Source organism: Oryctolagus cuniculus, chromosome X, assembly GCF_964237555.1.
Source record: "Oryctolagus cuniculus chromosome X, mOryCun1.1, whole genome shotgun sequence".
In the NCBI taxonomy this organism is placed as follows: domain Eukaryota; kingdom Metazoa; phylum Chordata; class Mammalia; order Lagomorpha; family Leporidae; genus Oryctolagus; species Oryctolagus cuniculus.
Genome location: NC_091453.1, coordinates 97791723 through 97818108, shown reverse-complemented (window position 1 = coordinate 97818108; position 26386 = coordinate 97791723). Strand labels below are relative to the sequence as shown.

Below are 26386 nucleotides of genomic sequence, written 5' to 3'. Positions count from 1 at the left end.
TATCTAGTGACATAATGCCAGCTGAAAACATTAAGACAGATGAGTTGACAAATTCCCCCAAATAAGCCAATTCTGTCAAAACAGTTATGGACCAAACAAAAATAACCTAAATTTCAAATTTATGAATCCTAAGTTTTGATTTATGAAGCACATTTTGGGAGGGATGGATTTCTTCAATATCAAAAATGTTTTTTATTAATTCCTACCACAGAAGGATTTATTGAATATGTTAATTCCATGAGTAAGAGAAAAGTTTAGGGGGGAAATATACCCACAGTAATTTGATCTGATAAAATAAACCAGGCTCATGTCAAATGGACAAAAAAAAGCTTTAAAAATGCTGTGAAAAAATGAGAACCTTTTGGGGGTTAGGGCACAGTGAAGGCATCTAAAAAAATTTCCACATGGCTTTGGCTTATTAAAATATTTTACACTATTTCTTTTAAAGAAGTTTTGAAAGCATCTGAAAAACATGCAAATTGTTTGAAAACCCTGTATGGCAAATTCAGACAGTTTGCAAGCGTCATTCAGATGTTTGCCAAGGAAAATGAAGCTTCTCCCTGTGAGACTGCACATGATGGGAGAGGTCTGCCCAGTCCTCTTTATCTTATACCAGATGGCACCCCAGAGGTCTGTGCAGCATTTACAAACAAGGTGTTATTATCTGGAAGGGAAGGGACCGCAGAATTTCCATTGGATGGGGAACAACCCAGCTTGAGTTTTTCCAGATCCTCTGCATGAACAGGTTTATGACACTGGAGAACTTTGATTGCATCTTCTACTTTGAACCACTCTCTCTTCCTTCCTATATTAACAGAATCTTCCCAGTCTTCTAGTATTTCAGTGACTGTAAGAACATAAACATATGTTCTGTGCTTTCAGTCTTGGTTCTCAAATATGCCTAGGAGTCTGCCTAATTTTCCTTTGACTCCTGCCTCCCTCACGGCAGCACCACCAGGCTCCTCCTCCGGCTGCATTCCTCCACCTGGGACAATCCATTGGTCTGGGTAGCGACTGCTGCTCACCAACAGCACCTCGTCCTCCTGCTCGCTCCGGAAGCACAAGCACGCCGCCCGCTTCTTGAAGCCCTCGCGGTCATAGGTCCGCGTCTGGTTGGGCTTGAACTTCATCATAGAGGCGGGTTCTTGCTGCAGCTGCTGCTCCGGCCGCCGCCACCCCGCCGGGGAGTAGGGGCGAGGACGAATCCGGGCGTCGGGGCTCCGGGCGCGCTGACAGGCGAGACGGCGGCGCGGGGAGCTGAGGCAAGGCCGCTTCAGTCCCGGGGCCAGCGGTCGTTCCGACGCGGTGCGGGAGGTGAGCGCCGGTCACTGCAGCCCGGGGCCGGGAGGGAAGCGCCGCCTCTGCCTGGGCGTCTGCCGCTCTCCACGGAGCCCGCCGTCCGCTCGCCTCCACTCCCTCTTTCCGCCGTCGCCACCAAGAGCCAGGCTCCTGGCTCGCGCCACACGGAGGCAGTTGCGAAGACCGACGCCGACTGAGCCGCAGCGCCACGGCCTAACATATACTTTTTAAAAATAGATTTTTATTCATTTATTTAAAAGTGTTACAGAGAGTGAGGGAGGGGGAGAGAGGGAGAGGGGGGGGAGGGAGGGAGGGAGGGAGAAAGAAAGAATCTTTCACCTGCTTGTTTACATCCCAGGTGATTGCAATGGCCAGAACTGAACCAGGCCAAGCCAGGAACCCAGAGCTTCATTTGGGTCTCCCACGTGGACGGCAGGGGCCCAAACACTTGAGCTATCCTCTGCTACTTTTCTTGGGTCATTAGCAGGGAATTGGATCAGAAGTGGAGCAGCTGGGACAAAAACTGGCACCCATAGTGGATGCCAATGTCACAAATGACAGCTTTACCCACTATCCCACAACACCAGCCCCAACATATATAATTTAAATACAGATAATGCATAATGTTTTTAGTATCAATATATCTCAAAGATTTCATTTAGGTATCAAAACTGCTTTTGATTTTCATTTCAAATTTATTTAAATATCTTATATTTTTATTTGCTAAATCTTATAATTGTTAAAAAATATGCTGTCAGTTTTTAGTTTTTCAATTAGCTTGAATACTTTGTCCTTTTTCTCCCCATCCCATTTAGCTTTTCCCTTTAATTCTGGAGAATTTCTGAAAATGAATGCATTTTAAGTAATTACTATGCATTAGGTACATACACGGAAGTACTGTATTTGTGTTGTCAGTACATCTGAAGTTTGAAAATTATTATGTGGCAGACAGACATTACAGCATAAAGCCCTGCCTGCAATGCCAATATTTCTTATGGGTGCCTGTTCGTGTCTCCACTTCTCCACTTCTGATACAGTTCCCTGCCAGTGGCCCGGGAAAGCAGCAGCAGATGGCCCAAGTACCTAGGCCTCTACTTTCTATGTGGGAGATGTGGAAGAAGCTCCTGGCTTCTGGTTTCTGTCTGGCCCAGTCCTGGCCCTTGCGGTCATCTGGGGAGTGAACCAGAGGATGGAGGATCTCTCTCTCTCTCTCTCTGTCATTCTCTTTGAAATAAATTTAAAAAAGTATTGTGTGGCACATCGTCTCTCAGACATCTGAACTTTCAGACTGAAGAGGGAAGTGGTGTCCTCTCTAGCCTATGGGGTTGGCGGTGTGAAGGTGGCTAAGTGGGAAGCGGGGAGCCTCCAGCGGAACCAGAAAGACTGAGGAAAGAGGTTTCCATACTGGTTTATTTACTATACACACACGTGTCTACCCATGGTGCACTACATGCCTGGGGAAGGTTTTAATTAATGTACCAGGAAGTGTTTTCACGGTAACCAAAGTTTTGGGCTGTGTGGTGAAGGTAGTTCCCTGGAACCAGGAAAGAGATCTTCCCGGCCTTTGTGTGAGCACAGCCTGTTGAAATCCCTGTTTAGTATATACTAAGTTGATCTTCAGTATATGAAGGTAATTGAAAATGAAACGTGATGAAGGGCGGGATGGGAGAGGGAGTGGGAGAGGGGAGGGCCACGGGAGGGAGGGAGGTTGGGGGGGGGAAGCCACAACAATGCAAAAGTTGCATTTATATTCTATTTAAAACTATTGGTTGAACTCTAATTAATACACAATTACTCTTAGGTATTTAATTAATGCTATAACTAGTACTCAAATAGTATTTTACACTTTGTGTTTCTGTGTGGGAGCAAAATGTGGAAATCTTTACTTAATATATGCTAAATTGATCTTCTGTATATAAAGATAATTGAAAATTAATCATGATGTGAAGGGAAGGGGAGAGGGAGTGGGAGAGGGGAGCGTTGTGGGTGGGAGGGAAGTTATAGGGGGGAGGAAGCTATTGTAATCCATAAGCTGTACTTTGGAAATTTATGCTCATTAAATAAAAAAAATGTTAAAAAAAAGAGATCTTCCCGGCCTGTGAGAGCACCCTACTTCCTATGCCACAGCAGTAATTCCTACATCCAACTCTGCAGCCCTGAGTAAGACCCCTTTTACTAGGTCTAGGAACCAGAATATCCACAAGTATCAGCTAGAGGGCCCATCCGTTTTGTTCTTGTGGCTTGGGGTCAGGGTCAGGGAAGCACGACCTCTTCAGGGGGAGAGTTAAATTTTCCTGGACTGCCAATCCCCAGTTGGTGAAATATGGAAGGCAGGGCAGGAGCAGTGTCTGCAGTTTCAGAAATTTAAACAGCTGATACCTAGAGCCCATTGTCCATGTCCATTAGTCCAGAGCAAAGCTCAGTCATCTCTATTTAACCAACACAAAACAACAACGTAGTTTTGGTTAAATTGGTATTCCTAGTAGGCATTCTCTCTCTACACAGATACTTCCTCTTGCAGAGAACAGCCCAGTAATCAACAAGATCATCCCAACACTTAGGCTTTGAGAAACTCTTTATTGACTGAATTGAAGGAAATTCTAATCTGTATCCTACAACAGGAGGCCAGTGAGGCTAGGTCTTTGTCCATGGAGAAAGACATACGTTATAATTTCCCCCAGGCAGTCAAGTGCTGCAACAGGAAAGGGAAAATGGCAAAATTTTATCCTTTTACATTGTAGGGAAAATCACCTTTGTGTCTCCTTCCCACTGGACTCTCCTTCTTGCTAATTTCCCATTATCTTCTTAGTAAGATGATAGAATGGGTGAGAGAAGACAGAGGTATGAACAGTTACCAAAATGACTCAACTTAAATAACAAAGCCAGCCTGTGTTACACATAATCAGTGTAGCAGGCACTGACCTTATAGGTTTGTGCCAGGAGAGTTAGTGTAAGTTTCTCAACTGGTAAATGCTAAGGACCCTTGTCATGTGCCAGATTATTTGTTAGGTGCTCAATATGTGTGAAGTCACATCCTTTCATAGCTTTGTGAGGAAACATAAGTACTTTCATATGATATTTGAACAAACTCAAGAAAAGTTAAGTGTTAAGTAATGTGCCCAGCAATCAAACCTAGTGCCATTTGGCTTCAATGTCTATGCTTTTACTTACTGATCCCCAAGTTCTGAAATCAGTCCTCTTTTGTGTACTTGTTTGTCTTCAATGATGTCTCATGAAAGTGGAATGTGAGAGAACATAGTTTCACTGTTATCAGAGCAGACTCAGAAGCAATGACTTGTTTGTTTTTTTTTCTATAAAATAAGGATAGTAATAATGTCTACTGAATTGACATTTTATGAAGATTAACATACTTATGTAAATACCTAGAAAATCCTACAGTGAAAATTGTATAGTATAACCTCTCTGTAAAAGGTTCAGCTATTAGTACTGTTAGTAGTATTATAAGTGATTTTTTAAAATATTTTTAACTGATGAAATGGGAAAATCATGACCCTACATAAGGACCCAGTTTTACTTTATTTTTCTTAGTGCATGAGTTTCCAAAGTCTGAGTGACCCCTGCTTTTAAACAACATGCTTTGTATATGGAATTTGTTCTCACCTTAAGATGATTAGTCTCCATCCAAGCAAAGAAAGTGAAGTGTTCTGGTATGTTTGTTCTTTATCCAGGAAGAATTGCTGAGCTGACTGCTTGCAAGACACCACATACATCAGGACACTGCTTGTAAAAAGAGCCTGCTAAGATGGTTTGTTGAGGTGAACGGAGGAGGACAGGGATGTATAAGAGACAATGTGGCTCAGTAGAAAGAACACAGACTCCAAATGAACACAGAAGGGGTTCTACTCCCAGGTTGGTCACATACCGCCAGTGTGACTTCAAGCAGGTCTTTTCACCTGATTCTCTTGTGTACTATAGCCACTGTGATTAATGTGATAATAAAATTAGTTGATTCACATAAAGTACTCAGAATAAGACTGGAAATGGAGCAAGATTTTAATAAATATTATTCATTGCAGTGGTGATTAAGAGTGTAAGCATAATATACAATAAAAAGGTAGAACAATCAGAAGGAGGCCACCTCTTCACTGGGACAGTCCTAGGAATGTGGTGTCTTGAGTTCCCACTAGTTAGACCCTGTGTTGAGGTGCCAGGCAGGAGGAGGACTGATGTGGGAATTTTCATTCTCAAGCACATAGGCTGAAAACTTCCTTGCACTATTATTGACGATAATTGGCTTCATTCATGTTCACTGTTGTAGCTCCCTTAATATCATTCAAGTAACAGAAATTAAGATTCTCCAAATTCTCACCAGGACCTGAAATGCAGGCTGCCATCTTTGGGAGTTCTCTGTGTGGGGGTGGGGCTGGAGACAGAATACTGTGCTTGTCATGGGATGGGAAGTGCAAACACACAGGACCACTGTAGCTGAAATCCAAATGCAGAGACACAAGTCTGAATTCTGTCATTTCAGGCTTTTGGGTGCAAAAACCCAAAACCTTTCTTGGGAGTCCTTGTTATGACTGAAGGGGAGTACTAAGCTCTGACTAGGTACTAGGCTCCCTGAGTGTGGAATCACATAGGCAGTTTATGGTAGAAGACTACCATGCAAAATTATTGCAAGAAAAGGAGAGTTTAAAGATATTTCCAACAGATCATCAAATGTCTTTAGCTGCAGGAGTATAAATTTATGACAGCCAAAATTTTACCTCTTTTCCAGCCAACCCTCTGTTCACATTCATAAACATGCTGCAGTCTTCAAAGAAGGGTTGGCCAAGAGCTCCTCTCTACCATTACAGAACAAGCTTCAGGAAGCATTAGTCTATGAAAGACTGCTCCTCCATGGTGAGTGTGTGCTTGATTTAAGAGAGACAAATTTGGGTCTTTATCTACTCTGCTTGCTTGAGTTTACTTTGTTACACTAAACTTGACAGACCTCTGGGATTGAGAGGTTAGGCACCTCACTTTTATCTCCTGTGACAACTGAGAAGAATCCTGTGTACGAAGGATATTGTGTCCTTTTGAGAAAATTGCTTTAGAGACATCTGCAAGCCTCCACGCTGTTAGCTTCTTAGTTCAGTAAAATTGGGCTAAGAGACCCCATAGGTAGTGGTGGTCACCATCTATTGAGGGAAAAGGGATTGAGCTAATGTTTGGGTTATTGTCTTAAGGTCACTGTGGCCTAGACCTTGAATTATATTCCTTACATACTACTCTTCTGCAATTCTAATTTTCTTAATTTCCCCTTTTCTACCACCCTCCTCACACTAACCCCCATGGCTTATCTTCTTTTTGCCTTCCCTTCTTGTTGTTCCCCCTCAACTTCCAACCCTTCTTTCCTTCTTTCTGTCTCTGAAAATCTTACGGCTGTAAGTGCTGAAATTTTGTTTGAATTCTGACATTATTCATTCATAAGTAAATCTAGTATGATAGTTCATTTTTTGCATCAATTTGACTGGGCCTTTTGGTGCGCAGATATTTTATCAAACATTTTCCTTAGTGTTTTTTTTTTTGGGTATTTGTGGATGAGACTAACATATGAACAGGTAGACAAGTAAAGCAGGTTGTTTCTCCTGCTGTGAGTACCTTCTCCAGTAATTCGATGATCTAAATTGAATGAAAGGACTGAGTCTCCTCACAGCAAGAAGGGCCTACCCCTGCCTGACTGAGAATTGGGATGTTAGTTTTGCCCAGAATTTGTTCTACAGCTTTAGCATTGACTCCCCTGGGTCTTCAGCTTGCCACGTACAATTTTTCATACCTATCAGCTTCTAGAGGAAGCTCAAGGGAGCCAATACCTTTATAATAAATCCATAAAAATAAATATCTAAATATAGATAGATTTTAAGATGGATGGATAGCTATTTCAAAACATCCTATGTGCTCCTCTACCAGTCTGGAGAAATCTGACTAATATGCCTGCTAAGCTAGCACATATCTTTGGGTACCTATATATCGCTCATATGTCAGGCATTATGGTTTAGGAAAACTGAGTAAAACAAAATGCCAGCATCAATGCACTGAAGATTAACAAACTGGTATAAAAATTCAATGAACAAATGACAGCAGAGGAAAGAGAAATGCTTCCAGAATCAAAAGAGGAGGAAACTCTAAATTTGGGGATCATGTAATAAGCCAGAGCAGCCAAGTGAAGTCACCTCCATTATAAAAGACAACTAGCACTGCCTTGGGTATTATGAGGAGGGGAAAGGAACCAGGGACATTTCCAAGCTGAGGACCATTCTGCAAAAACAAATGCCATGTATCTTGTGTGCAGTGTTGGTCATTCCCAGGGAGGTGGATCACTGAGCCATGATTATGCCCTCTTTGAGCCTCTGCAGTTGTCTGCACAGTATAGGATCTTCTTGAAAAATGCCTTGCGGTTTGCTAAAATGTTGCAGTGAAGCTGTCTGTATGATGGCAGAATTCCTGTCCATGATATCCTGGTGTTGTAGTATCTCAATTCAGATACATGGTCATACCTGCAGTGAACTGCAATTAGAATCAAGGACCAAAATCTATGGTATTGCTCTAGGCACCTGGATAAGTATTCCAAATATGAATACCAAGGTAAGAGAAGGCTTCTGGGGGGAAAGCAAGGTTCTTTTTTTTTTCTTTTCAACTTTTATTTAATAAATAATAATTTCCAAAGTACAACTTTTAAATTATAGCAGCTTCCCCCCACCATAACCTCCCTCCCACCCACAACCATTCCATCTTCCACCCCCTCTCCCATCCCATTCTTCATCAAGATTCATTTTCAATTATCTTTATATACAGAAGATCAACTTAGTATATACTAAGTAAAGATTTCAACAGTTTGCACCCACAAAGACACACAAAGTATAGAGTACTGTTTGGGTAGTAGTTTTACTGTTAATTTGCATAGTACAATGCATTAAGGACAGAGGTCCTACATGGGGAGCAGGTGCACAGTGACTCCCGTTGTTGATTCAGCAATTGACACTCTTATTTATGACATCAGTAATCACCCGAGGCTCTTGTCATGAGCTGTCAGGCTATGGAAGCCTCTTGAGTTCACCAACTCCGATCTTATTTAGACAAGGCCATATTCAAAGTGGAAGTTCTCTCCTCCCTTCAGAAAAGTCCCATGAGAGTTTCGCAGGCATGGAAAGCCAAGACATTGTGGCAAAAAAGTGACCTAATTGAAAGATCTCTGTGAGTGAGATCCCAGTGGAAAGAACGGGAAAGGCTCTTTTCTGACTTCTAGGAATAGTTTACTCGTATTAGGCAGAGAAGAAGAGTCTCTATACTGGTGGAACAAAATCTCCACAGTCAGCCACCTGGTGAATGACACATAGGGAAGTGCAAAAAGTATACCTAAGATACTCTAAAATGCTGTAGTATTTGGAATTTCTCAAGAAGTGCTATATGTTTCTTGCAGACTGCATTTGAGCTCCTTATGTGCTAAGCAAACCCAGCCCTCACATTCTACCCCCACAGCTCCCAAAAGCATGAAGATCTCAGCATCACTGACAATCCTCAAGCAAGCTTTCTCCTAAGAAATTATTTCAGCTCATTTACTAGCTTACTGCCTACTGGATATGCAGAGATGGGTTAAAAGATGTCTGCAAACTTTTCACCAAGGCACAGATTGAGGTGTTTTCCCCATCCCTGTGCCCAAATTGGCTTGTAAAATTGGGCAAAACCCCCTTTCAAGGTAAGGCCAACCAAGTGGTGTGTAGTCAATTGAGCAGCAAGATAGAGCCACTATTGTGCACACAAGCCACACACCATACATGCACCCTTTTTTGCAGTCACTTTCTATAGTTTACCTCAACATCTGTGCATTTGCATGCACCTGAAGTCCCTACCTGTGAAATTAGCTTTAAGGAGAAATCCAACAGTCAGCCTCTAGAGTATAACAATTAGATTTTGAACCTGAGGCCAGCAAACTGACTTGTGGTCCAGGCATCACAAGGGGATCCAAGCTGACTGTTGGTTACACCTGTTGGGATGACTCTGGTTCAGGGTGGATCACAGCCTAGAGGTTGTGAAAACATAAAGTGTAATGGTTAGCACATAGGGCATGAGCTTTAGTGCAGATGTGGCTACAATGACACTTGCTGCTGAAGCCTGGGGGTCAGTGAGGACCAGGAGGGAGTTCATGACAGTGTTAGATGGTGACAAGTGTTACAGTGAGCTTCAGGGAACCACCTTTCCCTGGGACAACTTAATGTTGTTGTCTCCTGCTCTGGGTTCCAATCTCCTGACCTGGGACCCATATACCCAAGTATCAAATGCTCTGATCTCTCTCTGCCATTTCTTCTTCCCAGATGCGATTCCTCCTGTGATCTTGGTGACTGTATTGAGAGAAGATGAAAAGGTCAAAAGATTGTCCAACGTTATCTCAGAACAGCAGCTAGAGCCAGAGCACCAGCAGGACAAAGAGAGTCTCCACAAATGTGCCGTTAGTGCCATAAGCAGTAGGCTCAGGAGGCACACACTTCCCATGGAGCCATGCTGGGTCCAGGTTTTTCCTCTCCCAGGGCCCCTTCCCATCCTTTCTGATCCAAATGTTGCCTAGGGGTTCAAGGCAGCTGGGACCTGCCTGCTTTTCAGCATTAGGGCAGTGGTGGGAATGCCTCTGGGTAACAAATCATGTGGGTTTTTTTGTTGTTGTTGTTTTTGTTTAAGATTTTATTTATTTATTTGAGAGGTTGAGTTACAAACGGAGAGAGGGAGAGACAGAGAGAGCACTTTGATCCACTGGTTCACTTCCCAAATGGCCACAATGGCTGGAACTGAGACGATCAGAACCAAGGAGCCAGGATCTTCTTCCAGGTCTCCAATTTGTGTACTGGGGCCCAAGCACTTGGACCATCTTTTGCTGCTTCCACAGGTCATAAGCAGAGAGCTGGATAGGAAGAGGAGCAGCAGAAACATGGGATGCCAGTGCTGCAGGTAGAGGCTTGATCTACTATGCTACAGCATTGGGCCCCATGTGGTGTTTTTAAATATATTTATGTATTTTCACTTTTCTGTAAGACATAAAGATACACATCTTCCATAAAATGTTCACTTCCAAAATAATTGTAATAGCCAGGGCTGGGCAAGGACCAACCAGGAGATTGAACTCAATCCAGTCTCCTACATGGGTGACAGGGACCCAAGTACTTGAGCATCATCTTCTGCTTCCCAGAGCACATACTAGCAGGAAGCTTTATCAGAAACAGAGGAACTGGAATTTGATCGAGGAACTCTGATATCACATGTAGACATTTCAGATAGCATTCCTAACTGGTGCATCAAGTGTCTGACTCACTATGAGAAACAGTGACTTGATTAGCTCTTGTCCTGACTGTTTATGAGTGCTGTTCAGGACATCTGCCATTCTATGAGTCTGCTGTGTATCCCGCTTCCCATGTTGGATCATTCTCTCCTTTTGAATTCTATCAGTTAGTATTAGCAGACACTAGTCTTGTTTATGTGATCCTTTTGACTCTTAGTTCTATCATTATGATCAATTGTGAACAGAAATTGATCACTTGGACCAGTGAGATGGCATTGGTACATGCCACCTTGATGGGATTGTATTGGAATCCCCTGGCACGTTTCTAACTCTACCATTTGGGGCAAGTCAGCTTGAGCATGTCCCAAATTGTACATCTCCTCCATCTCTTATTCCCACTCTTATATTTAACAGAGATCACTTTTCAGTTAAATTTAAACACCTAAGAATAATTGTGTGTTAATTACAGAGTTCAACCAATAGTATTAAGTAGAACAAAAAAATACTAAAAGGGATACAGTATTAAGTTGTTCCTTGACTGTCAGGACAAGGGCTGATCAAGTCACTGCTTCTGATAGTGTCCATTTCACTTCAACATGTTTCCATCTTGGTGCTCGGTTAGTTGTCACTGATCAGGGAGAACATATGATATTTGTCCCTTTGGGACTGGCTTATTTCACTCAGCATGATGTTTTCCAGATTCCTTCATTTTGTTGCAAATGACTGGATTTCATTTTTTTTACTGCTGCATAGTATTCTATAGAGTACATACCCCATAATTTCTTTATCCAGTCTACTGTTGATGGGCATTTAGGTTGATTCCAGGTCTTAGCTATTGTGAATTGAGCTGCAATAAACATTGAGGTGACGACAACCCTTTTATTTGCCAATTTAATTTCCTTTGGGTAAATTCCAAGGAATGGGATGGCTAGGTTGTATAATAGGGTTATATTAAGGTTTTTGAGGAATCTCCAAACTGATTTCCATAGTGGCTTTACCAGTTTGCATTCCCACCAACAGTGGGTTAGTGTCCCCTTTTTCCGACATCCTCACCAGCATCTGTTGTTGGTAGATTTCTGTATGTGAGCCATTCTAACCGGGGTGAGGTGAAACCTCACTGTGGTTTTGATTTGCATTTCCCTGATGGCTAGTGATCCTGAACATTTGTTCATGTGTCTGTTGGCCATTTGGATTTCCTCTTTTGAAAAATGTCTATTGAGGTCCTTGGCCCATCTCTTAAGTGGTTTTTTTTTTGTTGTTGTGGAGTTTCTTAATCTCTATGTAGAGTCTGGTTATTAAACCTTTATTGGTTGCATAGTTTGCAAATATTTTTTCCCATTTTGTTGGTTGCCTCTTCACTTTCCTGACTGTTTCTTTTGCAGTACAGAAAATTCTCAATTTGATGTAATCCCAATTGTGAATTTTGGCTTTGACTGCCTGTGCCTTTGGTGTCTTTTACAAGAAACCTTTGCCTGTGCCTATATCTTGCAGGGTTTATCCAATGTTCTTTAATAATTTGATGGTGTCAGGTCATAGATTTAAGTCTTTAATCCATGTTGAGTGAATTTTTGTGTAAGATGAAAGGTAGGGGTCTTGCTTCATGGTTCTGCACATGGAAATCCAGTTTTCCCAGCACCATTTGTTGAAGAGACTGTCCTTGCTTCAGGAATTAGTTTTGGATCCTTGATCAAATATAAGTTGGGTGTAGATGTTTGGATTGATTTCTGGTGTTTCTATTCTGTTCCATTGGTCTATCCACCTGTTTCTGTACCAGTACCATGCTGTTCTGTATTATGTCCTGAATTTGGGTATTGTGATGCCTCTGGCTTTGTATTTGTTGTACAAGACTGCTTAGGTATTCGAGGTCTCCTGTGTCTCTGTATGAATTTCAGCATCATTTTTTTCAGATCTGAGAAGAAGGTCTTTGGTATCTTGACTGGTATTGCATTGAATCTGCAAATTGCTTTTGGGAGAATGAACATTTTGATGATATTTATTCTTCCAATCCATGAGCATGGAAGATTTTTCCATTTTTTGGTATCCTCTTCTATTTTTTTACGATTTTGTAATTCTCATCGTAGAGATGTTTAACGTCATTAGTTAAGTTTATTCCAAGATATTTGATTGTTTTTGTGGCTATTGTGAATGGGATTCATCTTAGACGTTCTTTCTCAACCATGGCATTGCCTGTGTATACAAAGGCTGTTGATTTTTGTGCACTGATTTTATATCCTGCTACTTTGCCAAACTCTTCTATGAGTTCCAATAGTCTCGTAGTAGAGTTCTTTGGATCCCCTAAATAAAGAATCATATCATCTGCAAAGAGGGATAGTTTGAGTTCTTCCTTGCCAATTTGTTTCCCTTTAATTTCTTTTTCTTGTCTAATAGCTCTGGCTAAAACCTCTAGTTCTATATTGAATAGCAATTGTGAGAGTGGGCATCCCTATCTGGTACCAGTTCTCAGTTGGAATGCTTCCAACTTTTCCCCATTCAACAGATTGCTGGATTTGGATTTTCATAAATTGCTTTGATTGTATTGAGGAATGTTCCTTCTAGACCCAGTTTGCTTAGAGTTTTCATCATGAACGGGTGTTGTATTTTATCAAATGCTTTCTTGGCATCTATTGAGATAATCATATGGTTTTCCTTCTGTAGTTTGTTCATTTGGTGTATCACATTGATTGATTTGCAAACGTTGAACCATCCCTGCTTACCCGGGATAAATCCCACTTGGTCTGGGTGGATGATCTTTCTGATGTGTTGTTGCATTCTATTGGCCAGAATTTTATTGAGGATTTTTGCGTCTATGTTCATCAGGGATATTGGTCTGTAATTTTCTTTCAACGCTGCATCTTTTTCAGGCTTAGGAATTAAGGTGATGCTGGCTTCATAGAAAGAATTTTGGAAGATTTCCTATTTTCTGATTGTTCTGAATAGTTTGTGAAGAATTGGAGTTAGTTCTTCTTTAAATGTCTGGTAGAATTCAGCAGTGAATCCATCTGGTCCTGGGCTTTTCTTTGTTGGGAGGGCCTTTATTACTGATTCAGTTTTTGTCTCAGTTATGGTCTGTTTAGGTTTTCTGTTTCTTCATGGCTCAATTTAGGTAGGTGGTACGTGTCCAGGAATATATCCATTTCTGACAGATTTCTCTGTTTGTTGGCATACAACTCTTTGTACTAGTTTCTGATGACTCCTTTTATTTCTGTGTTGTTACATTCCCTTTTTCTTCTCTGATTTTATTGATTTGGGTCTTTTCTCTTCGTTTTTTTTTAGTTAGTTGGGCCAATGGTGTGTCAATTTTGTTTATTTTTTCAAAAAGCAAGTCTTCATTTGTCTGATTTTTTGTAATCTTATTTTTGGATTCAATCCTGTTAATTTGTTTTCTGATTTTAATTATTTCTCCTTTCCTACTATTTTTGAGTCTGTTTGCTGCAGTTTTCCTAGATCCTTGAGATGCATTGAAAGCTCATCTATTTGGTGCCTTTCCAATTTCTTCTTGATGTAGGCACCTATTGATATAAACTTTCCTCCTAACACTGCTTTTGCTGTATCCCATAAGTTTTGATATGTTGTGTTGTTATCCTCATTTACTTCCAGAAAGTTTTTTATTTCTCTTTTGATTTCTTCTATGACCCACTGTTCACCCTAGAGCATGTTGTTCAGTCTCCATGTTTTTGCATATGCTCCATGGATTCCTAAGTTGCTATTTTTCAACTCGTTCCATGGTGGTCTGAGAAGCTGCATTATATGATTCTAATTCTTTTGAATTTGCTGAGACTTGCTTTATGGCCTAGTATGTGGTCAGTCCTAGAGTAGGTTCCATGTACTGCAGAGAAGAATGTAAAATCTTTAAATGTAGGATTGAAAGTTCTGTAGATATATGTTGGATCCATTTGGGCGATAGTGTCGATTAAATCTGCTGTTTCCTTGTTGATCTTCTGTCTGGTTTCTCTGTCTATTTTTGAAAGTGGAGTATTGAAGTCCTCCAATACTACTGTATTGAAGTCTAAGTCTCCTTTAGTCCCTTAACATATATTTTAAAAAAGCCTGTGCCCTGTAATTAGGTGTATATACATTTATTATAGTTACATCTTTCTGTTGAATTGATCCCTTAATCATTATATAGTGCCCCTCTTTGTCTCTCTTAACAGTTTTTGTGTTAAAGTTTATTTTGTCTGATATTAAGATGGCTATACCAGCTGTTTTTTGGTTTCTGTTGGCATGGAATATCTTTTTGCATCCTTTCACTTTCAGTCTGCATGCATCCTTGCTTGAAAGATGTGTTTCTTGTAAGCAGCAAATAGATGGGCTTTGTTTTTTAATCCATTCAGCCAGTCTGTGTCTTTTAACTGGAGAGTTGAGGGCATTAACATTAAATGTGACTGTTGATAAGTAGTGATTTTGCCCTGCCATTTTTCCAAAGATGTTTCTAATATATGATTGGAACTTCCTGTGATCTTTTACTGGGAGATATTTTTCCTTTACCTTCTTTCGTATTGGTGGCTGTATTTCTCTGTTTCTGTGTTTGTGTGTGTAACACATCTTTAAGCATCTTTTACAGGGCCGGGGGAGTGGTGACAAATTCTTTCAATTTCTGTTTGCTATTAAAGGTCTTTATTTCAACTTCATTCACAAATGAGAGCTTTGCCAGATATAATATTCTGGGCTGGCAGGTTTTTTCTCATAGCCTGGGCTATATCTCGCCATTCCCTCCTAGCCTGTAGGGTTTCTGATGAGAAGTCTGCTGTGAGTCTAATTGGAGATCCTCTGAGAGTAATCTGAAGTTTCTCTCTTTTACATTTTAGGATCTTTTCTTTATGTTTCACTGTGATGAGTTTGATTACAATGTGTTGTGGTGAGAATCTGTTTTGGTCATGTTTATTGGTGGTTCTTGTGCTTGCCGTACTTGGATGTCTCTTTCTTTCTTCAAACCTGGGAAGTTTTCTGCTAGTATCTCACTAAAAAGGCCTTCTAATCCTTTATCTCTCTCCATGCCTTCAGGAACTCCTAGAACCCGAATGTTGGGCTTTTTAACAGTATCCTGTAGATTCCCAACAATACTTTTTATATTTCTACTTTCCTCTTCTTTTCTTTGGTTTGCCTGTATACTTTCCTGTGCTCTGTCTTCTAAGTCCGATATTCTCTCTTCTATTTCACTGACTCTGTTTTTAAGGCTCTCAAATGTGTTTTCATTTGTTCTATTGAATTCTTCATTTCATTTTGATTTCTCTTTAATATCTCAATTTCATGTTGTACTAAATTCCTAATTTCATTTGATTCCTTCTTTTTTAAATTTTTTTAAAAACTTTTATTTAATGAATATAAATTTCCAAAGTACAGAATATGGATTACATTGGCTTTTCCCCCCATAACGCCCCTCCCACCTGCAACCCTCCCCTTTCCCACTCCCTCTCCCGTTCCATTCACATCAAGATTCATTCTCATTTCTCCTTATATACAGAAGATCAGTTCAGCATACACTAAGTAAAGATTTCAACAGTTTGCTCCCACACAGAAACATAAAGTGAAAAATTCTGTTTGAGTACTAGTTATAACATTAAATCTCAATGTACAGTACACTAAGGACAAAGATCCTACATGAGGAGTAAGTGCACAGTGACTCCTGTTGTTGACTTAACAAATTGACACTCTTGTTTATGGCATCAGTAATCATCCTAGGCTTTTGTCATGAGCTGCCAAGGGTATGGAAGCCCCCTGAGTTCACCGACTCTGATCATACTTAGACAAGGCCATGGTGAAAGTGGAAGTTCTCTCCTCCCTTCAGAGAAAGGTACCTCCTTCTTTGATGACCCGTTCTTTCCACTGGGATCTCACTTGCGGAGATCTTTCATTTAGTTTTTTTTTTTTCCAGAGTGTCTTGGCTTTCCATGCCTGAAATACTCTCATGGGCTTTTCAGCCAGATCCGCATGCCTTAAGGGCTGATTCTGAGGCCAGAGTGCTGTTTAGGACATCTGCCATTCTATGGGTCTGCTGTGTATCTCACTTCCCATGTTGGATCATTCTCTCCCTTTTTTATTCTATCATCTAGTATTTGCAGACACTAGTCTTGTTTATGGGATCCCTTTGGTTCTTAGTCCTATCATTATGATCAATTGTGAACAGAAATTGATCACTGGGACTAGTGAGATGGCATTGGTACATGCCACGCTGATGGGATTGAATTGGAATCCCCTGGTATGTTTCTAACTCTACCGTTTGAGGCAAGTCAGCTTGAGCATGTCCCGAATTGCACATCTCTTCCCTCTCTTATTCCCACTCTTATATTTAACAGTGATCACTTTTCAGTTAAGTTTCAGCACTTAAGAAGAATTGCGTATTGATTACAGTATTCAACCAAAAGTATTAAGTAGAACAAACAATAAAAATACTAAGAGGGATAACATATCCAGTTGCTCATCAACAGTCAGGGTGAGGGCTGATCAAGTCCCCATTTCTCATAGTGTTCATATCACTTTAACAGGTTTCCTTTTTGGTGCTCAGTTAGTTGTCACCTATCAAGGAGAACAACTGGTATTTGTCCCTTTGGGATTGGCTTATTTCATTCAGCATAATGTTTTCCAAATTCCTAACAGGGATCACATTTCAGTTAAAATTTAAACAGCTCCTTCTTAAGATTTCATTTTCATGAGAGAGATTTTCTGTCCTGTCCTGTGTGGATTTCTGAAGTCAATGCATTTGTTTTTGATAACTTCTAAATGTTCTTATCATAAATTTTCTGAATTCCATATCTTGAATTTCTTCTATCTCATCATCTTCATAATCTTGTATTGGAGTGTCATGTTCATTTGGGAGCGTCATGATCTCTTCCTTGTTCTTATTTCCTTGGTTTTTGCGTTTGTTGTTTGGCATTGTGGATTATATTCTTTGGATTCTTCTTCCCTCGATGTGGTGTTTTTTTCTTGTTATACTATGACTGTATTAAGTGGACTGTCTGCTTTTGATGAATCTCTAGAGGCTTGTGGTGGGTATCACCAGAGAGCTTTATTCAGTTCTTCAGGGTTAAGGGTGTGCCAAAGGTGGCACACCCAGGTTTCATGTGGTAAATCTCCCTCTCTCTCTCTCTGTCTCTCTCTCTCTTCATAAGGGAAGTAATTCTGCTCAGCTGAGCTTTTCTGCTTGATGGTAATCAGTGCCTGAGCACCAGCTCCAGTGCATATAATATTCATCTGCTCTGTCCCAAGGACCACACATAGCATCTGTGCAGTCCTCAGTTTAAGCTCAGATTCTCCTGCAATGTCTCTCACCGGGTAGCCAAGGCTACCAAGTTTGTGGGTCTCCCATGGAGACTGCTCACGTTTCAGCCACACCGTGAGTTCTCTTACACACCCTCAGTTTTTTATTTGGCACTCCCGTTTCATAAGCTCCACACATTTGCTAGGTCTTAGCCTATTGTTATTACTCCCAACCAGAGTCAAGTTTTTCTGTTTGGCTGAGGGTGGGCACAGCCCTGAGCTGGCACAGCTGTTATGTATGTACAAAATGGCGTCTGCTCTATTGTTTTGCATGCCTTTTTAAGGTGTGTAGAGAGAGAGAATCGTGTCCATACCATCCCTTTTATTCATTTCTCTCCTCCAGTTAGTCTGCTGTATTTTCCCCAACGTGGCTCTAAGCCTCTTTCCCTCTAGGCTCTTCCTTCCACTTTTCCTCCAGTATCTTAGGCTACTGCAGTTTCACCTCACCTCTTTTTCCAGCGCTGGTGAGGAGAAGATTCTTGGCAGCTGGGCTCCCGAGCAATGGGCGCCTTGTAGATCCACAATGTCCCTCTAATTCCGGAAGGGTTCCCTCTGCAGTTTTTTCCCTAACTCTTCCCTGAGACTTCACTATCTCCACTTTTATTGAACTATCTTTTCGTGGGCTATCAGTGAGCTCCCTCCCTATTCTGCCATCTTGGAGCCCCTCCTTTCATTTATTCAAGATTGCACAAAATCACAATGTCTGAATACTCTAGTTCTTTAATTGTGGGAAACTGAAATATGTTTTATCAAAAGGTGTGCTGTTGTCTTTAAGGAGATGAAAAATTGTAATTACTCTGATTTGATCACTGAACATTGTACACATTATGGATTGTCATGGTTTACCCCCAAACTGTGTACAATGAAAGAAAAAAGTGTGCTGGCATCTACTAAAATTTGTAGAACAGATGCATTCTGAAGCATCCAATTTACTAGCTGCATAAAAAGTTTGAAACAATTTTCATTGTCTGGAAAATAAGAATGTAAATGAAAACATTTATTAATCATTGTAGCCTGCAACTCTTCTGTCCTATTTATCCTCATTATATGTCCTGCTCCTGTATATACACTGCTCTCTATCCTAATCCCTGCCTGAAGTTTCTCTGATTTTATCTTTCCCTTTTCTTACCCAGTTCTGATATCAATGTTCTGAGCATCAGCATCCAAGATGTGATGAGTGGCTTAGACAGGAGGCCTGACATCAAAGAATGAGATACCATCTGAGCTGATCTTTCTTTCATGTCAATGTGGTTGTTGTTCTTAGTGTTAAGCAGTTTCTTGACAAAGGGTGAACAAGCATTATGATTTAGCAGATAAGATAACAGGCTGGAAAATGCAGGACATCCATGAGGAGGACAAGGCAATTTTGTCAAATGGATATCTCTTGTTATTACAAAATATTCTGAACACTTTTGTTCTCCTTCTCTTAACACCTTTGTTCCTTTTCCTTCTTTTAAGTTGAAGTAACATTTAGGTTTAATTTATTTTCAAAAGCATATAAAATATGATTCCTATTTTATTACATTGTTTCTCTGCATCCAGGCGTCCATTCACCCATCCTTCCTTTACCTTTATGTAGTGATGTCTGTGTGAAGCTTCAGTGTGAGCCTTCATGATTTCTTCCTCATGAAATGTAAGTAGATTTACTCTCTATGCTATGGAATTTTTGAATAGAAAATATTACATATAAGAACAAATAGATGGAACATTTTAAAAGCAGTATTCTATTTTGTCCCTTTGAAGAATAAGAAATAGTCATGCATTGCCAGATAAAATGCAAGACTTTGTATTATGTTTGAGTTAAAAGACTACAAATAGTATTTCAATGTAAACAAGTTGCAAATATTGCATTATACATAGTTATCTAAAATATATTTGTCATTTGTCAGTAATTTAACTTGTGACCTTGTATTTTTCATAACCCTAATGTAAACATATTGCAACTTCTGCAGGAAAATTTTGGAGTCTTTTAAAATTATTTATTTATTTGAAAGGCAGAAAGAGTGAGAGCAAGAGATCTTCCATCAACTCGTTCACTTCCCAGATGCCCAGAACATCCACGGATGATTCATGCAAAAGCTATAAACCAGGAAATCCATCTGGGTCTCCAACATGCATGGCAGGAACCCAAGTACTTGAACCATTATTCGCTCTTTTCCATGCATGTTTGTAGGGAGCTGGATCAGAGGAGAAGTAGCCAGGATTTGAACTGTTACTGGTATGGGATTCCAGAATCATAGCAGCTGCTTAACACTGTGCAACAATGCCCTGTCCTGGTATGAGTCTATCATATTTCTTCCTACATCCATTTATCCATCCCATTTATAGTTTTATTTAACTTCCTCTGAGATTCAGACCAAAAATTATGGCATTTGACTTGAGCCATTCCTATATTATACACACACATATAGGAGGGTATTTCAAAGGTTAATAGAAAATGGAATTAAAATATAAGTTTATATTATTTGAATTCTGTGCATTGTAGTGTCTAAAAATTCGTGGGATATCCATCTGATGAAAAACATATGTATGCATTTCAAAATTTTATCTCAAATAAACTTATACATTAATTTCATTTACCCACAATGTTTTGAAGTATTCTCATACATATATATATATATATATGTACATATACCTATTACAGTATATACCCCATGTTATATAATATAGGATATAAGCACACACTGGAAACACAATCTGAGTTGCTTATACTGTTGAAAAGTTTGATCTGTGACCCATGTCCTTTCCTGCAGGGTTTCCAGAATGAGGCAGAGACAAAGTCTCCTGTTCAGTTGAGACTTCAGTCACATAGAGGTGGTTAGGAGTCAAGAACATGGTTGCCCTAGTAGCTTATTTCCACTGATCTCACACTTTTACCCATGGGCAGGAGACCACCACCGGTGTGGGAAAGCCTGTGTCCACATATCAGGAATTGTTTCCTAGGTTGCTTCAGCTTTGGACAGTTGAATGACAGCAGCATGTGGAAGCCAATACAGCAACCTGCAAGAGCTCTCTGTTCAGCAGCAGCAGTGAGTCTGGTGTTCCAGAGGTCTGGGATCTAGGTCAAACAATGATCCCCAACCACTTCAAATCTTCCCATTATCCACAAGGCCACTGGGTTTGTTCAAATCTTGCCTTTGATCTGGGAACCAAAATGGCCTTAGCCATCAGCTGGGTGGCCTCAACCAAGGTGCCAGAAACCAGAACTAGAGATACTTCTTCTTGTGTTCAGACTCTCAGGATGGGCCTCTCTGCTGCTCAGAACAGTCCTTCACCCACTACAAGCTGCCAGAACTGACAGAGCCACCTATGAAGCCTCCATGAGGAAGAGGACATCCTGAAGCAGTAGTGAGTGAGCTCCTCAGCAAGCAGAGCCTCTAACCTTCATCTTCTCACTTTTCACATTGCACTCCCTACCTTCCTTATACCCATTTTCTTTCTAGCTTCAGTCTACCCAAAGCAACATCATAGGCATCCACTACAGTCTCCGGCTTCCTCAACTCCCTTCATTGAATGCTCTTGTTTCCATTCTTGTATTTCTACTCCTGATTGGATCCCATATGAAAAAAATCCTTATAGTCACTTAAATTCACTTTATTCATTTAAAAATGGGAGCACTCCCTCATTCCCCACTAAACTAAACTCCTACGAGTGGGAACCCTGTTTTATTCATTGCAAAATTTCAGTGTTGACAAAGATACTCTCCTTTGACCAACTTATACTCAAGCATCTGATCTCTTTTTCCGCTTGGTCTAGACTTCTGGATTTCTCAGTTTTTCCATGAATTGCCTAATTTTAGCAAGAAATATGTTAAATCATTTTTATCGATTCTACTATGTCTGATCATTATTGCTATCTGTCCTGTCCTGGTCACTCAGTCTCTTCTATTCCTCCAGTGATTTCTGATTGCCTTGGCATGCATTCATCAAGAAACCTATTAGGTTGCATTAGCCCAAATCAGTGGTAGACTGGATGTATCCTCTGAGTAAATTTGCCCACAAATTTACTGGCCCGCAGTCTATTGTATGGGTATTCAGTTCAACCTGCCCATTGGTGTATTCAAACTGAACTCCATCTGTAATCTCCACTGTAAAACCCCACCACACAGGTCCCTCTACCTGTCTCAGTTGTTTAGCTTTAAATAAAATTTTCACTACTGTTTTAAACAAGTATTTTAAGTAGTATTTTATTTAACAGCTATGGTGCCATGACTTGGACAGGATCAGAATCATCATTGGACTCCTGTATCTCTCTCCTGGGATCCCAGGTATGCATATGGCAATCCTTTACTTCACTTCTCACCGATGGATTTGGGACTCATTGGTGAGTCAGACTCCTGATGCATTGCTCCAGACATACTTCTGTTTATACTAGTCAGGGCAGATTTGATTTCTAGGATTCTGAGTGTGCTTTCTGTAGTTTAGTGAGAATCCTGGACTTGGTAAGGTACCTTCTTGACTGGAAAGACTTTTTTCTTGGCTTTTCAATTTTGTATGGGGACTATTTCGTGGCCCCCAGGACTGGAATACTTTTTCTTTGACCTTTGTGAGTCCTCCATGTTCACCATTTGTTCCTGTTTCTCTCATGGGGCAGAAGTGGAAGATGGCCCAAGTACTTGGGCCCTGCCACCCATGTGGGAGAACTGCATGGATTTCCAGGTTCCAGACTTCAGGCTGGCCTAAAACTGGCAGTTGTGGTTGTTTTCAGTGAAGTAGTGGATGGAATATATCTGTCTCTCTGTCACTGCCAAACGAATCAATCAATCAATCAGCCAACCAATCAATCTACCTTTAAAAAAATCTCCTTAAAGAGGCTGCACTAATACCTGTCTCTTACCAATGGCTCTCTCCTCTTTCCTCCTCCTACCTTCTGTAGTCCTCTTTTCAGTTGCCTTGAAAGCTCTAATACTTTCCCTCTGGACACTTACTTCTTGCACCCCTGTGTGGAAGGATGCAAGGCTTTTCTCTTGCCACTTCATTCACTCAGCTCTCTCCAGTCATATTAACTTTAGGTCCCCTGCCTCCACTCTGTACTCAAAGGACTCAGATTCCCCAAAAGAATGACCAGAAGCTCAAGTGGAAAAAAGCCTTTTGAAAATAGACCGAATATCTGTTCAACACTGATGAGGTTTGGAGACATTCAAACAGCTGATACATGTCCCCTCAGTTTCTCCCCTAGCATGAGATCCATAGTCCCCATTAGATTATATATTGTTTTCAAAGTAATTCTTAGAAGTGTTCACCCATATTGATTATACATTTATATATAGTGGATATTAACCTGTGAGCTTTGTATAATTGCTAACATTATAGAATGAAAGCTGTATGGTCTCTGTTTGCATCTGTCTGTATGTTCATATGAATGTATGTTAGGTACATGTGATATTTCCATATCTGGATGATAGAAAATAATGAATTTATAAAATTGGAGGGGTTACACTCAAATTGGCTTTGATATGAATGAGTACATATATACATATATATATTTATGTATATATATGTGAACATTTCTATAACTCCTAGAAATAAACCCAAATTCTTTTCAAATGCATGTAAATTAGGTAACTCTGTTGTAAATAAGGTAAGTTAATATCATAGATTTAATAAAAACAGCTTTATCTTCTGAGTTTTCAGTTTTAAGTATAACATGAGCGCATATTCTCATTCTACTTGGCCTCACTTGTCCAGAAAGCCAATATTGTATCTATTGGATGTTTAAAGTTAGAGAAACCATAAACCTAACCTCAGACTATGTGGACAGGTAAAGATGCAGTAAAAATGAAGTGTGTGATATCCTTTACCTCATGTGTGTCAAGCACAGTAGAGAATTTAAAGCTTTATGCAGAAAATTTTTACATTTCTACTTTTGTGCTACTTTCCAAATATGCACATGATAGAAAAATAGTTGCCAGGAGATTACTTAAAATGGTAGCTAGCTTTCTTTATCATGTCTGCCTGGAATAAAAATCTATATCATTTCTAGGTCAGATAAACTACTGAAACAGTAATTACTGAACATATGTGTAAGGTTTGTATATTCTATTTGCTGTCTTATTTCTGTATGATATAGAGTTAATATATTTGGATGCTTTAATAATCATGAAAAGTATCTCATGAGGAAGCATATGTGCCTGAAAATTACAGACTCACAAATGTGTTAGTCTGCTTCCAAATGCTAGTCTGCAAAAGAGATATAGACTGAATTATTGTGTCCTCATCAAATGCATGTGTTGCTATCCTCAGCCCAGTGTGATGGTCTTAGGAGGTGGGGCCCTTAATAAATGATGTGGTCATTCTGAGGGAAGAGCCCTTCTGTCCTTAAAAATTACTTGTCTGTTGCTCATATGTGATGCTGGCGCTTCAGGCCAGGGCTTTAACCTGCTGCGCCACAGCGTTGGCCCCATCTGTTGCTGTATTGTAAAGCCCTCGGCAATTTCCACAAGCTATCACAACCCTGATCATTTCCTTACTGCACTGCATGCTCTGAGAAAATATTTTATTTGACGTTACAAAGATTAAAAATTACATAATCAAATTGTTAAAGGAGTTTGAGTTGGTTCTTTGTCTCATGGGAGACAATGAAAGTGAGCAAAAGCGAAATTAAAGTTTGATTGAAGAACAAAGACTCCTGATAACCAGGAGGAGACCCAAAGGAAGAGTCCAGTAAGGTTTTAGACAAGGGAGCACCTATCCAGTGATCACTTCCCTATGTAGAGGTCTGTTTTTTGGTTTTTATTTTTGCATGCATTTGCTTCCGGGATCTGGTTTCTGGTCAGTTGAGAAATGTTATCAGACATACATCTTGGAAAGTGGTCATGATTTCTGACCAGGTTATCTTGCTATTGAGTTCTGGTCTGACGTCAGAGATCTGAGTCTTTTTAAAAATCTAGGAAGTGGTCATGGTCTCTTATCTGTTGAGAATGTTATCTTCCTGTTCAGAAACAGTTTAAATAAGTTTGCTGACCACTTCAGAGATGTCACAGTTGAAAATAGTTTCTGACCAGATAAAAATGTATGTGGCCAATCTAATGCCAGAACTGGGTTTCTTATAGTTATTTAAGGCTACAGGAGTGTTCCTTATCTCAGGATGCATTATCTTTCCTATCTTTCTGACTAATTTCTCTTACTGCCTCCTCACAAGAAAGGTACACAGGAGCTGTACCCTGATATATTTGTAATGATGTAGTTGCTCTCCTGAGTGATGAGAAGGCCATGGATATTCAACAACAGTAACAGCAACAATAAATCCAGTGAAACATAAAGGAACATCTGACTAAAGAATTGTTTATTTTATGTACTTGAGCTTTATTTTCAATTGTTTGAAATTGGAATTCCTGAAATATTTAATTTTATAGAACCAAATGAGAAATGTGCATATTTTTCCTGTTCCTGTAATGCCTTTTCCCTTAGTGACTGTAGTCTGGTGGCTGCAGCTTGGGTACACCCTATCCATTTCCACAATAGTGTCTCTGTCCCCAGAGTCACAGAATTCACTTGGAGACCAGCATCCAGTCCTGTCCTATCAATGCCTTTACTCTGTCTGTCCCCCATGGTAGGAAGATCTGCTTCTTTCTACAAGAAAACACTCTGAGACCTGAACCCTTTTAACTTTGTGTTTTGCTGTGATGCAGTACACATAACATTTGAATGACCCTGGCATCATTATCAACTATCATACTTGGTCTGTGTGTATGTAGAATTTTTATTTATTCTGGAATGTTTTGGTAGTATATGGGTTTGTAAGAATTTGTCTAGTACATTTATTATCTAATTTGTTAGAGTTCAGCATTCATAGAATTCTTTTATAATTCTGTTGATTTCTGTCAATTTAGTGGCAGTATTACCTTTTTCATTTTGATTTTTTGTTTCTGAGTTTCTCCTTTTTTTCTTAATCTAGCAAAGGGTTTGTGATTTATTTTGATTTTTCAAAGAGTCAAGTTTTGCTTTCAATGACTTTTAAAAGATTTATTTATTTGAAAGGCAGAGTGACACAGACAAAGGGAAAGAGTGAGATAGGGGGACAGTGGGAGAGGTTGAGGGAGAAATAGGGAGGCAACGAGAGAGAGAGGAGGTGGAGAAGGAGGAGGGAGAGAGAGAGAGAGAGAGAGAGAGAGAGAGAGAGAGATTCCACCTGCTGGTTTACTCCCTAATAAGCTCAACAGCCTGGGCAAAGTCAGGCCAAAGCCAGGTACCAGAAACTCCGTCTGGGTCTCCCACATGGTGGAAAGAACTCTGGTGTTTGAACTGTCGTCTGTTACTTCCTAACTGGTATCGCTTCTCAGCCTTTTGGCTAAGATCAAGTGTACTTCCTAGCTGGTGCAAGCTAAGTTGGAACAGAATAATCTGCTTTGTCATTCCTCAAATGCTATGCTCACAACAGCCAGATCAAGGCCAGGCCCAAGCCAGGAGCTTGGACATCCATGTGTATCTCTCACATTGGTGACAGTGACCCAAGTACCTGTGTCAGCACATGCGGATTTCTATAATGTGCATTGACAGGAATAGCTGTCAATAGCCATAGCTGTGAGTGGAACTTATCACTGTGATATGGCATATTGGTGTC

General features: G+C 40.2%; 1 pseudogene; it reads right to left on the bottom strand.

Moving 5' to 3' along the window:
- Positions 1 to 396: 396 nt before the first annotated feature.
- On the bottom strand, positions 397 to 1431 carry LOC100348434 (diphosphoinositol polyphosphate phosphohydrolase 2 pseudogene; annotated as a pseudogene).
- Positions 1432 to 26386: the final 24955 nt, after the last annotated feature.